This window comes from Camelus dromedarius, chromosome 7 (genome assembly GCF_036321535.1).
Source record: "Camelus dromedarius isolate mCamDro1 chromosome 7, mCamDro1.pat, whole genome shotgun sequence".
Lineage (NCBI taxonomy): Eukaryota > Metazoa > Chordata > Mammalia > Artiodactyla > Camelidae > Camelus > Camelus dromedarius.
The window spans coordinates 60,662,191-60,677,064 of NC_087442.1; the positions used below are offsets into that span (position 1 = coordinate 60,662,191).

The 14,874-nt window shown below is 34.2% G+C and overlaps 1 pseudogene; it reads right to left on the reverse strand.

The window, feature by feature from the left end:
- Positions 1-9,822: 9,822 nt before the first annotated feature.
- On the reverse strand, positions 9,823-10,301 carry LOC105088757 (NTF2-related export protein 1-like; annotated as a pseudogene).
- Between the last annotated feature and the right edge of the window lie 4,573 nt (positions 10,302-14,874).

Below are 14,874 nucleotides of genomic sequence, written 5' to 3' on the forward strand. Positions count from 1 at the left end.
ATCTACAAAGGACATGTTATGTGAGCAAAACAAAAAACAAAAATAACCTTTACTGTGTGAAACCATTGAGATTTTGGAGTTAATGCAGCATAACTTACCCTATCCTGGATCATTAGCTATGGAATGTGTATGTATAGCCATTTTAAATGCCAATTCTGTTATACCTATATTAATGTGATTACAGTGTGTTATCAAAGCTTTAATATATTGTAAATAAATTTCTACAAAGTTAGTACAATATGAAGTCATTTGGATCTGGACTCCCAAAAGACATGGTAAAAACACTTAGAAGGTACATGGTAAAGGAAACCAGTGACCTACTGAATGGCAGAAAAATATTTGCAAATGATATGACCAAGAAGGATTAATATCCAAAATATATAAACAGCTCTTACAACTCAACATTAAAAAAAAAAAAAAAACGTGATTAAAAAATAGACAGAAGACCTGAATCGACAATTTTCCAAAGAAGAAACACAGGCACATGAAAAGATATTCAGCATCATTAATCATCAAAGAAATGCAAATTAAAACCACAATGAGAAATCACTTCACACCTATTAGGATGGCTGTCATTGAAAAGAATACAAATAATACAAGTTGGTGATACAGAGAAAAAGGAACCCTCCTACACTGTTTTTGGTGATGTAAATTGGTGTTGCCACTGTGGAAAACAGTATGGAGGTTTCTCAAAAAACTAAAAATACAACTACCATATAACTCAGCAATTCCACTCCTGGGTATATGGCTGAAAAAAATGAAAACACTAATTCAAAAAAATACATGCACCCCAATGTTTAGAGCAGCATAATTTACAATTTCCAAAATATGGAAGCAACCTAAGTGTCCATTAACAGATGAATGGATAAATAAGATATGGAATGGAATATTACCCATAAAAAAGAATGAAATTTTGCCATTTGCAACAATATGGATGGGATTGGAGGATTTTCTGCAAAGTGAAATAGTCATACAGAGCAAAGACAAATACTATATGGTATCATTTATATGTGGAATCTAAAAATTAAAACAAACTAGTGAATGTAACACAAAAGGAACAGACTCATAAATATAAAGAACAAATTAGTGGTTACCAGTGGGGAGAGAGTAAGGAGGAGGGGCAAGGTAGGGGTAGAGAGGTTCAAACTACTCTATATAAAATAAATAAGCTACAAGATATATTGTACAACACAGAGAACATAGCCAACATTTTATAATAACTATAAATGGACCATAACCTTTGAAAATTGTTAATCACTATGTTGTACACCTGAAATCTATATAACATTGTACATCAAATATACCTCAATAAAAATACAACAAATAAAAGCAATTGGAAATGAAAAAAAGAGAACACTTAGGGGGAGCAAAAGAGATAAGTTTACATTTTTAGTTGACTCTGGGAGATTACATAATACATTTTACCTTCTGAATATTTCTTCCAGTGATACCTCTTGTTCTTCCTTATTGCTCTGTGTTACCATTGCCCAAAAATCCAATTTCACTTTATTTTTCTCACTTTCATTTCTGCCTCTATATGTTATCAATTTCTACACACTTCCTTCTATAGCTACCTAGATGTCCTCCAAATCAATTTCCCCATAAGGGACATGATTCCTAAATTTGAGAATTCATGAAAGATTTATGGGGCTTACAGCCTCCTAGTAACACTCAATCCTCTTATTTATGGATTCTGTATTTGCATATTTGTCTACTCATTAACATTTATTTGTGACCCCCACATCATCAATACTTGAGGCCATTCAAGGACATGCACAGAATGGTAAAAACATTGAGTTGTCTGACATGAATGCTCTCAGCTGAGGTAAAACAACTGCTTTCTTGCTTCAACTCTTGTTTTTGCAGTCTATTTGATGCCATAGCTTTTGCTCTTTTATGCTTCTTGGTGATTTTGCTTTTCCAAATAGCCCCTAGGCATAGTGTTGAAGTGCTGTCTAGTGTTCCTAAGCATAAGATGGTTGTGATGTGCCTTATGGTGAACATACATGTTTTAGTTAAGCTTCATTCAAGCATGAATTATAGTAGTGTTGGCTGTAAGTTCAATGTTAATGAGTCAACAACAAATACTAAATAAGGTATCTTTAAACACAAATGTGCATATTACAGTGTTACATATTCATCAGTTGACAAAAATGTTGTGGTCAGATGCTAGCAGATACCTAATCTTACATTACTCCTAAAAGCAGTGGTTCAATATCTGCTAATGCAGTGTTCATGAGGACTTTATAGACTATTACCATGAATAAAGAGAAACACCTATATTCCCATCTGAGAATCCCCTTGTGGCTCACACAAAACATGCTCAAAAAAGCTCACACACTTCTCAGCAGATAAAAATACTCATTTTTCACATTCGACTTGTAACATATATTCAATGATATTTATAAAGTACACTAATTTTAAATGAAGAGCTAAAATTTTAAATACATGTATACACTTGAGAAACTACCAACTATATCAAGATATAAAATATTCACATGAAGTTCACTCATGTCCCTTTTCAGCTAATATCCCCAAAACATGAGGTAAGCATTCTTCTGACATCTATCACCATCTATTTTGTCTGTTTTTTGAACTTCATGTATATGGAACCACAGTGTATGTACCTTTTTGTGTCCAGCATCTTTTTCTCAACAGAATGTCTGTGTTAACAGTTGTATTTAGTAGTAATGCATTCACTATGTATTACTGTGTAGTATTCCATTGTATGAATTAATCAAAATATATTTCTCCATTCCCCAGTTGATAAAACATTTGAGTTACTTCTAGTTTGAGGCTATGCTGAACAAAATTGCTTTGAACATTTTTTGTGCATATATTTTGGTGGACATATGGACATATTTTTCATGAATACATACCCAGCACTGGAACTGTTGGATGTTCCTACATCATACGGTAGCTGTAGGTTAGCTTTACATTGACAGTTTTCAAAAGGTTAAATAATTTTCCTCCCATCAGCAATGTAGGAGACTTTCAGTTGTTCCACATTCACCAAATTTTGCTAAACAATTTTTTAATATTTTAACCATTCTATTGAGTATGAACTAGTTTCACTGTAGTTTTAATTTGCTTCTCCCTAAAGACTAATAAACATATTGGTAATTTAATAATATTTATTAGTTTAATTAATTAGTTTACTGGTTTCTGTGTTGTTAAAGAAATATTACTTATTCCAATGTCATGAAATATTCTCCTATGTTATAGTCCAGAAGCATTACTGTTTTATCTTTTAAATTTAAGACCTTCCAATATGGATATGGATATATAATTGTTCCAACACTATTTATTAGAAAGATAATTTACTCACTTTTGAAATTTAAATGCATCTGTTTGTCTTCAATCAATTTGTCATGTATGTATGGTCTATTTCCATCTATTTTTCTATTCCATTTGATTCTTTGTCTATCCCTTTCACAAATACAACAGTCTGAATTTTTACAGTTTTATAGTAAGTCTTAAAATCTAGTACTGTATGCCCTATATCTTTGTCTTCTTCAAATTTTTCTAGTCCTCTGTGGTTTCCCATACATTTAAAAATCAGCTTTTTAATTTCCTGTGGAAATTTTCTTCTGAGATTTGGATTGAAGTTGTATTGAATTGAACTGAATATTTAGATAATTTTACTAATAACTAAGATTTTTAAAATATTGTCTATGTTGTAAATCAACTACACTCCAATAAAAAATAAATTTTAAAAATAAAAAAATACTGTCTGTGGATATTTACTAAGATATCAAAAATTTGAGTAGTATTGAGGAAGCTGCAGAATTTTTTGTTTGTTTGTTTGTTGCAGTTAGGGCTTCTAGAAGCAAAGAAAACTGAAACCTAAGCCTTGGAACATGAAATGATAACCAAACAGATAATGAAAATTTAAGAGATTTACTTTCACAGAGGTATGAGGTTTTATTTCAAGGGTCCTGGAGCCGTGGAGATAAAAACTTGATTTTAAACTCAAAGAAGTTTATCTTATCTTCCCCTAAAGAATTTATTTACATTCTAAAAGCTAACAGTCCAGGATCATTCCCTTTCTCTTCTCAAGGAATGTTTACAATAGGGAACTAAGCCTTCTCTACTTCTCTCAGAAGGGAAAGTCACACAGCTATCTGTCTCCTAGTTAAGCTTTCAGATTCATATTTTTATGGTATGTTAGCCTACAGTACAAACCCCAGTACTGGTAGAGTGACCTCTAATCTGACTCTTTTCGAGAAGAGAAAAGAATTGGGGCAAATGGAAATTGATATGGTTATTGCTGTATGTCCATAATTTGTCCCTGCTCTAAAAGGCTCATGCCTATTTACAAACAATACAAATAAATATAGATACTAAAAACTTGTCATAGTTCATACTTTTTAGTAAAGGAGCTTTTCTCATCTTCAATAGGTTATATCTGAGTATTTGATGTTTTAAAAAATCTAATATAAATGATATCTGCAAATTTCTTTTTCCAATAATTTGTTGCTAGTATATAGAAATCTAATTGATTTTTGTATATTTTGTATGTTTTTATATTGATTGTATCCATCAATCTTCCTAAATTCACCTACTAATTTAACAGTTTTTTTGTAGATTTGTTTCAATTTGTTGTCTTTCCTCTTCCCCCTTTCTCTGCCTTTTTTTTTTTTTTTGCTATAGTGACCAAGACCTCCATCACAATTTTGGATAGAATTTTGCTTATATATTCAGTTTGTCTGGTTCTGAATTTTAGGGACAAAGTATTCAATATATCTCCATTTAGTATGATGATAGAAATAGGTTGTTCTAGATACCCTTTTTCAGATTAAGGAAGTTCTGTTGATTCCTAGTTTCCTGAGGAGAATAATTATAACATGAATAGAAGTTAAATTTTTTCAAAAAGTTGTTTTTTCCATCTACTGAAATAATGATGTGATTTTTTAATCTGTTTTGATAATGTGGCAAATTATATTTTTTGCTTTTCAAATATTAAACTGATTTTGCATCCCTGAAATAAAAATCAATTGTTTGTAATGTAAAACAATTATGTATGTATACACAAAATGGAGGAAAAGCTTTCAGTCTTTCACCATTGAGTATAAAGTGTGTGGCTTATCCTATACGGCCTTTACTATGTTGAGTTATATTCCTTCTATATTCAATTTGTTGAAGGTTTTATTATGAAAGGATGCTGTATTTTTCTGCATGTGTTAAGATCGTCATATGATTTTTATCTTTCCTTCAATTTTTTAAAAATAAATTAATTTTTTTATTTTTTTAATGGGGGTACTGGGGATCGAACACAGGACCTTGTGGGTACTAGGCATGTGCTCTCCCACTGAACCATACTTGCCTCACTCTTTTTCTTCTTTTAATCTGGATATTGCATTTATTGGTTTGTGTACATTGAATCACCCTTTCATCCCAAGGATAAATCCCACTTGATCATGATGTATGATCCTTTTGATGTGCTGCTGAATTCTATTTGACAATTTTTTTTTTTGCCAAAGAAGTTATACAGCTGGCCAAGAGCTACAAAAAAAGAAGATGCTAAATGTCACTCATTATTAAGGAAATGCAAATCCAAATCACAGTGAAATATTGCCTCACACGTGTTAGAATGGCTGACATAAAAAAAAAAAAAACCACGAGATAACAAGTGTTGGCAAGGATATGGAGAAGAGAGCCCTTGTTCACTGTTGGTATGAATGTAAATTGATACAGCCACTATGGAAAACAGTATGGATGTTCCTTTAAAAAATTAAAAGTAGAATTACCATATGGTTCAGCAGTCCCACTTCTGGGTATAGATACAAAGGAAATGAACTTAGAAGATCAAAAAGATAGCTGCAGTCCCATGTTCATTGCAGCATTATTCACAATAATCATGATAAGGAAACAACCTAAGTGTCTGTCAGTGGATGGATGGATAAAGAAGATTTATATTTATTTATTTATTTACTTACTTACTTATTTATAGAAATAAAATGGAACATGGAATGAGAAAGAAGGAAATCCTGCCTTTTGAACCTTGAGGGCATTATGCTAAGTGAGATGTCAGACAGAGAAGAGAGACAAGTACTGTGTGATATCCTTTATCTGTGAGATTTTAAAAAGCTAAACTCACAGAAACAGAGGGGAGAATGCTGGTTAGCAGGGGCTGTGGGATGGAAGAATTAGATATTGGTCAAAGGGTACAAATTTCCAGTTAGAAGATGAGTAAGTTCTGGAGATCTAACGCACAGCATTGGGATTATAGTTAACAATACTGTACTATATTCCTCAAAGTTGCTAAGAGACTAGATCTTAAGTGTTCTAATCACACAGAGAAATGGTAATTATGCTGTGCAATGTGGGTGTTAGCTACAGTGGCAATCATATTGCAACATATATATGTACCAAATCAACACATTGTACACCTTAAACGTATAGACTGTTATCTCAGTAAAGCTGGACACTCATCTTTAGAGGTTTATAGTCTAGTCAAAATTATAGAACCCACACATTAATAACCGTCAGGCATACTTACAAAGCAACATCAAAATGGGTGCTAATTGGTGGAAAATGTTAAAGCAAGTGAGTTTGATTAAACTGAGCAGAGCTCAATCAAGGAGATATGGACCAGGTATTGAGGTAGAGGAAGCCCTTGTAGTGGCAGCAGGAATGAAGAAGTTAGTTCAAACTGGAAGAAGAGCTTGAACAGAGAGAGGATAGGAGGTAGATGTATTCTCATGTTGTGTTTTAAAGGAACAGGCAGACATAGAAAGTTCATGCTGTTCTCCTGGGAAGCTCTGGTCTCTGCACTTAACACTTGTATATTACTACTCTCCATTTCATAAACAGCATGTCTTGGTAATGGCAAAAAAAGCGAAACAAAACAAAACTAATACATTTACTATGATTCCTGCAAATTTAATTGCTCTTGTCCGTTTCTACCCACTTACTTCACATTCTGTTGCTAAGCATTTTTTACTTCAAGCTTTGCTTATGTGTTCCATCAATTTGGTTATGGATTTTCTGCTTGCAGCTGCCCTAATTCTATGCCACATACAAACGTTATTTAGCAATATTCGCCTCATTCTTTCTCACACATATCCTAGTCAGCTGACTCATGGTGCTGTGAATTCAGCTTTTCACTCTGAGCAGACTGGCTGCATCTCAGGTCCTAAATGTAGTTTTTTCTTAAGTCAGAAATGAAGACTCCTGATGGGCTTCACTCTAGGACAGGGCAGCTTCAGCTCCATGGTTCCACATGGACTCCACCTTCAGTAATCTGTGATGTAGTGAACTTATCTCTGCTGGGTAGTAAGGTACTCCTTCTTACTTAACTTCTTCTACTCCTTTCCCTTATATCAACAGTGTAGCCACTAGTCAGCCCCTCACAACTTCTTTGTAGAATAATCAGGAAAAAATGGTCTTATATAATTGTTTTACTTTTATTCTTAATTATGTGTAATTCATATCGTTTGAAAGCTGAGTGCTGTAAGCAAATCTAAAAGTCTATTTGTTTATTTTTAATTTGTTTATAGATTTTATGTAAAATAATTTTTTAATGTAAAGGTAAGCACAATTATAGGTGTTAATTATTGGATACATTTTAGTCATGCTAATGAAAACATGTGTACTAACACATTATGTAAATTAACAAATTTATTTAGCAAAACAATAATCATTCTGAAGTATTGAGGCATTTTATAAAAAGCACAGCCTTTACTAATAAAGCCTCAGAAGCCGTGTAGCACATTTCTTGGAACATTCTACTTACTGACAAAGGCTCCCTAGGTTCAAGTGGAGAAATCATAGAATCCTCTTCAAGAGAGAAGTCAACAAGTTAGTTGGTGTCAAAGAATTTGTGTAAATGTTTAAAAGTCACCACAGTTACTGACTGTATCCAAAACCCAGGTATGTCTTTTTGGTAGATGGTATTATTAGCCCAATTCTTTACCGATCCCTTTAATGACAACCTGTCTTCTTAGTCAGCTTGGGCTGCTATACAAAATACTACAGACAGATATATATTTCCCACAATTCTGGAGTCTGGGAAATCCAAGGTACTAGCAGATTTGGTTCTTGTAAAGGTTCTCTTCGTGGCCTGCAGGAGACTGCATTTTTGCTATATCCTCACAAGGTAGAGAGATGAAGCTTTGATGTCTCTTCCTCTTCTTATAAGGGCACAAATCCCATTACAGGGGTCCACTCTTGTGACCCCATCTAAACCTAATTACCTCCCTAATTCCAATGTCCTCATTTCCATACCATTACATTGGGGGTTAGGGCTTCCATACATGAATTGGGGGGAGTGCACACTGCATCCATAGTACAGTCTTTCCATGTGACTTGGCAGTCCTTTCTCCTCCTCCATAAGGAGAAGTACTTTTTTCCTATTCATTGACTTTGACCATGATTATGCAGACTTGTTTTGGCAAATGGTATATTAGCAGAGGTAAGATAAGCAGAATTTGATATGACCTTGCATCACGGGACTGCCTCTGCCACTGGCATAAGGAGAACATTATCCATCCGCTAGGGTCCCAACAGAGGATAAGAGATGTGTAGAGCAGATCCACCCCAGTTGCTATAACGTGAAGAAGCACCCCAGCCAGTCTGAAGAACTATAGGGAGAAGCAGAGCTGCCCAGAGAAGCTCCTTTCAGGCCAGCTAAATCCCAGCAAATCTACAAATAAGTAAATATTTTAAGCCACCTAGTTTTGAAGTGGTTTGTTATACAGCACCAGTCAACAATAATAGTCTTATATTATTCAAGTATATCTTGTGTTCCACAGTGGGATTACAAAATATTTATATATATATATCTTTTATATTTTCTTTCAAGTGTAGTCCCAAGTGTTTTTTCTTATGTGTTGTAGCTTTGAGTGAAATATTCACCATTACATTTTAAAACTGTAAAGCAAAACAATTAAGATTTAAACAATAACTGTGTCTAACTATCTTACTGAATTGTTTTATAATTACTAATACTTTTCAACACTGATTATAAAAACTGCATTCTATTTTGTATAAAATCTAGCATAATCATCTATACCAAACGATTATATTTAAATCTATGTTTTGCTGTATTCAAAGTCAACACATTTTTCATTCACAATGTCTTTACCTGTGAGTTTGTTATTTCAAGTCATCTTTTATATAACTGGACTATATCCTTAATAAACTCTATGCATGCATAATTTATATGCAGTAAAATACACACATTTTAAGTCTACAGTTTAATGAATTTTGACAAATGTATACAACCGGGTAACCACCACTATGATCAAGATGCCGAATGTTTCAATTATTCTAAAAGAATCCTTTGAGCTCTCTGTTTGAAGTCAGACTCTATCCTGAACCCCAAAGCATCCTGATCTCTTTTTTGTCACTATAGATTAATTGTTTCTTCTAGAATTTAGTAAAATTGGAATCATACAGTATGTGGTCTTTCGTATCTGGTTTCTTTTGCTCAACACATTTCTGCAACTCATTCCTGTTGCTGTATATATTAGTAGTACTGACATTTTTTAATTGCCAAGTAGTATTCCGGTGTATGAATATATCACGATTTGAGATGCTTCCGTATTTGGGCTACTATTAAAATTATTTATATTCTTATACAAGTCTTGTTCTTGTATGTCTTCTATTGGACATGTCAATTCTTTTAACTACATACTCAACAATAAAATTGTTGAGTCACTGGGTAGATGTTTTTTAAATTTTTTTTTTGTATTGTTTTGTCAGAATTTTCAGAACCAGGGTCTCTACTGGGCAAGTAGAAAAATAGAGAATTTTTATTACCTTGAATAGGCAGCCAGGACGAAGCAAATGCAGGGTTCAGGCTGGGTGGCGTCTCCCTCAGGGGCTGGGGCTGGGGCTGGGGCTGGGGCTGCGGCGCGTCCTTCCCGCAGCTGGAGCGGCCGAGCGAGCACGGTCCCGGAACCGGAAGTAGTCGCTCGCGGTCTTCCGCGCCGCGCCGTGTTGCTGGGCGAGGCCTGGGCCGTCAGGGTTAAATTCTGAAGTGACTCTTTTTGTTGCCTTCTGACTTCTCTGTCCCACATATCACCACAAGGACAGTGGTCTGGCTTGAGGTGGCTTCATCGTGAACGGGCTGGCAGTTTACCGTGTTGATTTGGGACTCTCTAGAAGGCAGCGTCTCTAGAAGGACCCTTGTTCTGAAAGGGTGTTTCTGTTTCCACATAAGGGTGGCCGTGCCCGTGCACACGCAGGACAGCAGGCGCCACCACGTGTCGGTGGTTGTGTAGGACACGCTGACAAACTCGTCAGAGGCGCGTCGGGCCTGGTCCACGTAGGTCTTGGAAGTCCTCGGACGCCATCTCGGGCCCGGCTGAGGGAGGCCTCCGCCCTGTGCTTCCTGCACCTGAGGGAGCCGGGCTGCGCCAGAGTGCCGGCGGGGCGGTGGCCCTGGTCAGTGCAGGTCAGCCAGGAGGGATGACCCCAATCAGCGGGTTGGCGTGGGGCCCTGGGTCATTGTGGGTGGTTCCGGTGACCGCGGGTCGGGGTAGGTGGCTTGGGTCACGCGGGCCGCGGCTCGCTGGAGCCCCCTGTCCTTTGGGCAGGGGTAGGCGTATTTTTAATGTTACTAGAAATTGCCGAACAGATTTACAACATGCTTATACTATTATACCAGAAATATATGAGTGTTCTGACTGCTCCTTATACTTGTCAACATTTGGTGTTACTAGTGCTTTCAATTTTAGCCATTGTAATGAGTGTGTAGTAGTATCAAATTGTGGTTTTAATTTGCATTTCTAAAATGACTTAGGATGTTGAACATCTTTTCTTATACTTAATGGTCATTCAGATACGTTCGTGAAATATCTCTAAATCTTTTGCTTATTTTTTAATTGGGTTACTTTTTCCATTCGTTGACTTTATTTATATGTTGTGGGTCACATGTATATATTGTAAATATTTTCTTGTCTGTGCCTTTCTTTTCATGTACTTAACAGAATCTTTGCGAGAACAGTTTGGGAAGACAATTCTTCATCGGTTCCTCATGTTTCTTCATTTATTATGAGCAGTGTTACCACCTGAACTTTTTTCTGGACTACCTTTTAATGGATGTTTGTATAGCAGGTAGCTTTGGATGAGATGATGTCTCCCTCTAGAGCAAAAGGCAGGTATGCTGACTGTCCAGTATGATAAAAGATAATGTCTTCTTCTGGAGCAAGGGTAGCCGTGCATACTGAACATCATAAATATTTGAGTTCCCTGAGGTCAGGAGTCCTCCCCTATAATGCAACTCTGCACATGTTCTAACATCTATCTGGCGCATCTGCCTCACCCCTGTGGGATTAGGGGACAAAGAAAATTGGTAGAAATATGCTAATGGTCATGGTACTTGCTGTGCCATGAGTAATAAAGGTTTGACCCAGGAGTCTTGGATGACAGCATCCATCAAACTGTGACAGTCTAACTCATTAGTTTGCTAGTTGGGTAAAATGTCAGATCCTTCACAGTTATTGGCAAGCAGACATCTATAATTTTAAAGAAGTATATTTGTCAATTTTTCCTTTTATAGTCATGCTTTTCTGTGTTCTGTCAAAGAAACATCTCAAAGTCACTAAGATTTTCTTCTAAAATTTTATAGCTTAGTTTTTATGTTTAGGTCTATGATCTGTTTCGAGTTATTTTTTGTGATTGTTGTAAAGTGTTGATAGCTTCATTTAAAAAATATTGAAATCTAGTTGTTCTAGCACCATTTTTGTAAAAAAAAAAAAACTGCTTTTCCTCTAAATTATCTTGTTATCTGTAGTAATCCAAGGATCATGGGCACATGGGCTTATTTTTGGATTCTCTGTCAGTTCCACTGCTCTATCTATATATGCCTGTGTACTATAGCTTTATAGTATCTCTTGATATCAGGCAGTTTAATTTCTCCAAATTAGTAATTAAAAAATTATTTTAGCTTTTCTAGGTCTTTTGTTTTTTAATATACATTTTAAAATCATCTTAGCAATTTCTACAAAGTCTTGTGGTTCTGATTGGTATTGCATCAAATCTATTTATTAATTTGTGCAAAACTGAATCTAAATATTTAGTCTTCCAATCCATTAGCAGATAATCTGTTTACTGTGGTTTCCTTTGATTTTTCTCTCCAATGTTTAGTAATTTTCAGTTATACGTCCTTCAGTTATTCTGTTAAATTGATTCCTAAATATTTCATGCTTTTGGATGGTATTGTAAATGGTATCATTTTATGTTATTTTATTTTTCTTTTATTTATTGCTACTATAGAGAAATATGATTGCTGTATCTTGACTTGAGTCCTCCTATTTCGCTAATTTCATTTATTAGCTCTAGTAGTTTCATGTTAATTCCTTAGGATTTTGTATATAGATGATCATGTTATCTGTGAATGAAGAAATACTTCTTGATAATCTAACTATATGCCCCCTTTTTGCCTTTTTGCACTGTGTAGTTTTCTTCGTGGAATGTTATTTAATTGGAAATTTAATTTAGTTAATAAATATGGGGCATTCTGACTGGCTTCAGGAATCTATAAATTTGTGTTTCTTCTTTAAAAAGCTCTCAACCGGTTTGGCTTTTCTCTTTCTTCTTGAGTCTGTTTTGTAATTTGTATTTTTCAACACATTGCTCATTTCACCTAGGTTATTGAAATTATTGGTGTACATTTTAAAAGTAATCTCTTATTCTTTTAATGACTGTTGTATCTTTAGCCATTTCTCTTATTTTATTCCTGATGTCAGTATCTGAGTTATCTTTTTCTTTGGTTATTGTTCAATTCAGCTAGAGCTTTAGCAATTTTACTACCCTTCAGAAAATAGTTTTTTGTTATTTTAATTTTCTCTATTCTGTTTTTTATTTTAGTGATTTGTGCTCTTTTTATTATATTAAATTTACATTTGGTTTAATATTACTCCCTTTTTTATAGCTTCTTAATGGAGAATCTTGGATGATAGATTTTTGACCTTTCATTTTTTTCTAATCTAAGGATTTAAATCTATAAATTTTCTTCTATCTAATTTCTTTAGTTGCATCCCACAAATTTTATTATGTTCTTTTTAAATTCTCTTTTAGTTCACATTTTCTAGTTTCCATTGTGATTTTTTGGATCCATGTTTATTTAGACCTGTGTTATTTAATTTATAAATATTTGAAAAATATTCCAGATGTTTTCTCATTATTGATTTATACTTTAATTTAGTTGTAATCAGAGAATGTAATCTATAGTTTATAGGGACCTTTTTATGTGGTATAGTAAATGCTCTGTCTTGGTGAATATTCCACTTATGCCTGAAAATATATGTATTCTGCAGTTATGACATGGAGTGTTCCATAAATGTCAATTAGGTCAAGGTAGTTTATATAATGTTGTACATATCTTCTATACCTTACTGATTTTGTCTTTGTTTTATCAATTACCAAGAAAGCTGTCAAAATCTCTTTATTACAGTAGATTTGTCTATTTTTCTTTATAGTTCTGTCATTTTTGTATTTCGTGTACTTTGATTTATCCTTTCTGGAAATCTTTATTTTTTTGTGTACATCCAGGTTTCCATCTGGTTCTATAAATTTTTTTTTAACATTTTTTTGTAGTGCAGATCTTCTGGTAACTTAGCTTGTGCTTGTCAGAATTTCTTTTAGTTTAGCTTCATTTTTGGAAGATAATTTTGCTGGGTGCATAATTTCAAGTTGATGGTATTTTTCTTTCAATATTTTAAATATGTCATTTTATTGTTTTCCAGCTTTATTTATAACCAGGTGTATATTTTTGAGTAAAACAAAGAAGGTGCACCCTATAGCTCACTGCCTGGAGACAGTGTTCATTTAGTAGCACACAGGTTATACCCAAAGTATATATATAGCCTAGTAGTGTTAGTGAGTAGAAGATACAGATTTTCAAGTTTGTGGAGGCCAAGGAAGCTATAATTTTTTATTTTTTCTGAGAGCTTTTTTTAATCATGAAAGGGCATATAATTTTGCCAAATGCTTTTTCTGCTGCATTTATTGAGATGGTCATGTGATTTTACACTCTATTTTGTTAATGTAGCATATTACAATAATTGATTTTCATATGTTGAATGATCCTTGCATCCCAGGACTGAGCCTGCTCGATCATAGTGTATGATGCTCTTAATGTGCTGTTAAATTTGATTTGCTAGTATTTTGTTGAGAATTTTGGCATCTGTATTCATCGGGGATATTGACCTGTAGTTTTCTTGTGTTTTTTTCTGACTTTGGTATCAGGGTAATGCTAGCCTCGTAAAATCAGCTTGGAAGGGTTCCCTCTCCTTCAGTTTTTTAGAAGAGTTTGATAAGGATTGGTGTTAATCCTTTAAATGTTTGGTAGAATTCAGCAGTGAAGCCATCTGGTCTAGAACTTTTCTTTGTTGGGAAGTTTTTAATGATTGATTCCATATCCATACCAGTTACAGGTCTATTCAGACTTTCTATTTTTTCATGATTCAGTCTTGGTAGATTATGTATTTCTAGGAATTTGTCCATTTCTTCTAGGTTGTCCTGTTTGTTGGTGTATCTTTGTTCACACTAGTCCCACAATTCTTTTTACTTTTGTGGTTATCATTTGTACTATCTCTTCTTTCATTTCTGATTAAGTTTGCTTCCTTTTAGTTCTCATATTTAGTTTCTCTTTAAATGATACTTCATTTATTTGTTAATTCAATGAATTTTTGTTGAGACCATTATATTTTCCACACTGATTATGCAGATATGACAAAAAAATCAGACAAGATCTCTCCCTTTATAGATCTTAGAATTTGTTGATATGGTTATGATAATGCTTATGTCTTCTGAAATAATATGAACCTCTATCAATGCTAAGTTAAATTCTTTTTACTTCCCTTATTCAAATCCAAACTCAAAAAGCCCAGGTAAATTTCCTCTGCTTCCATATTGCTTTCC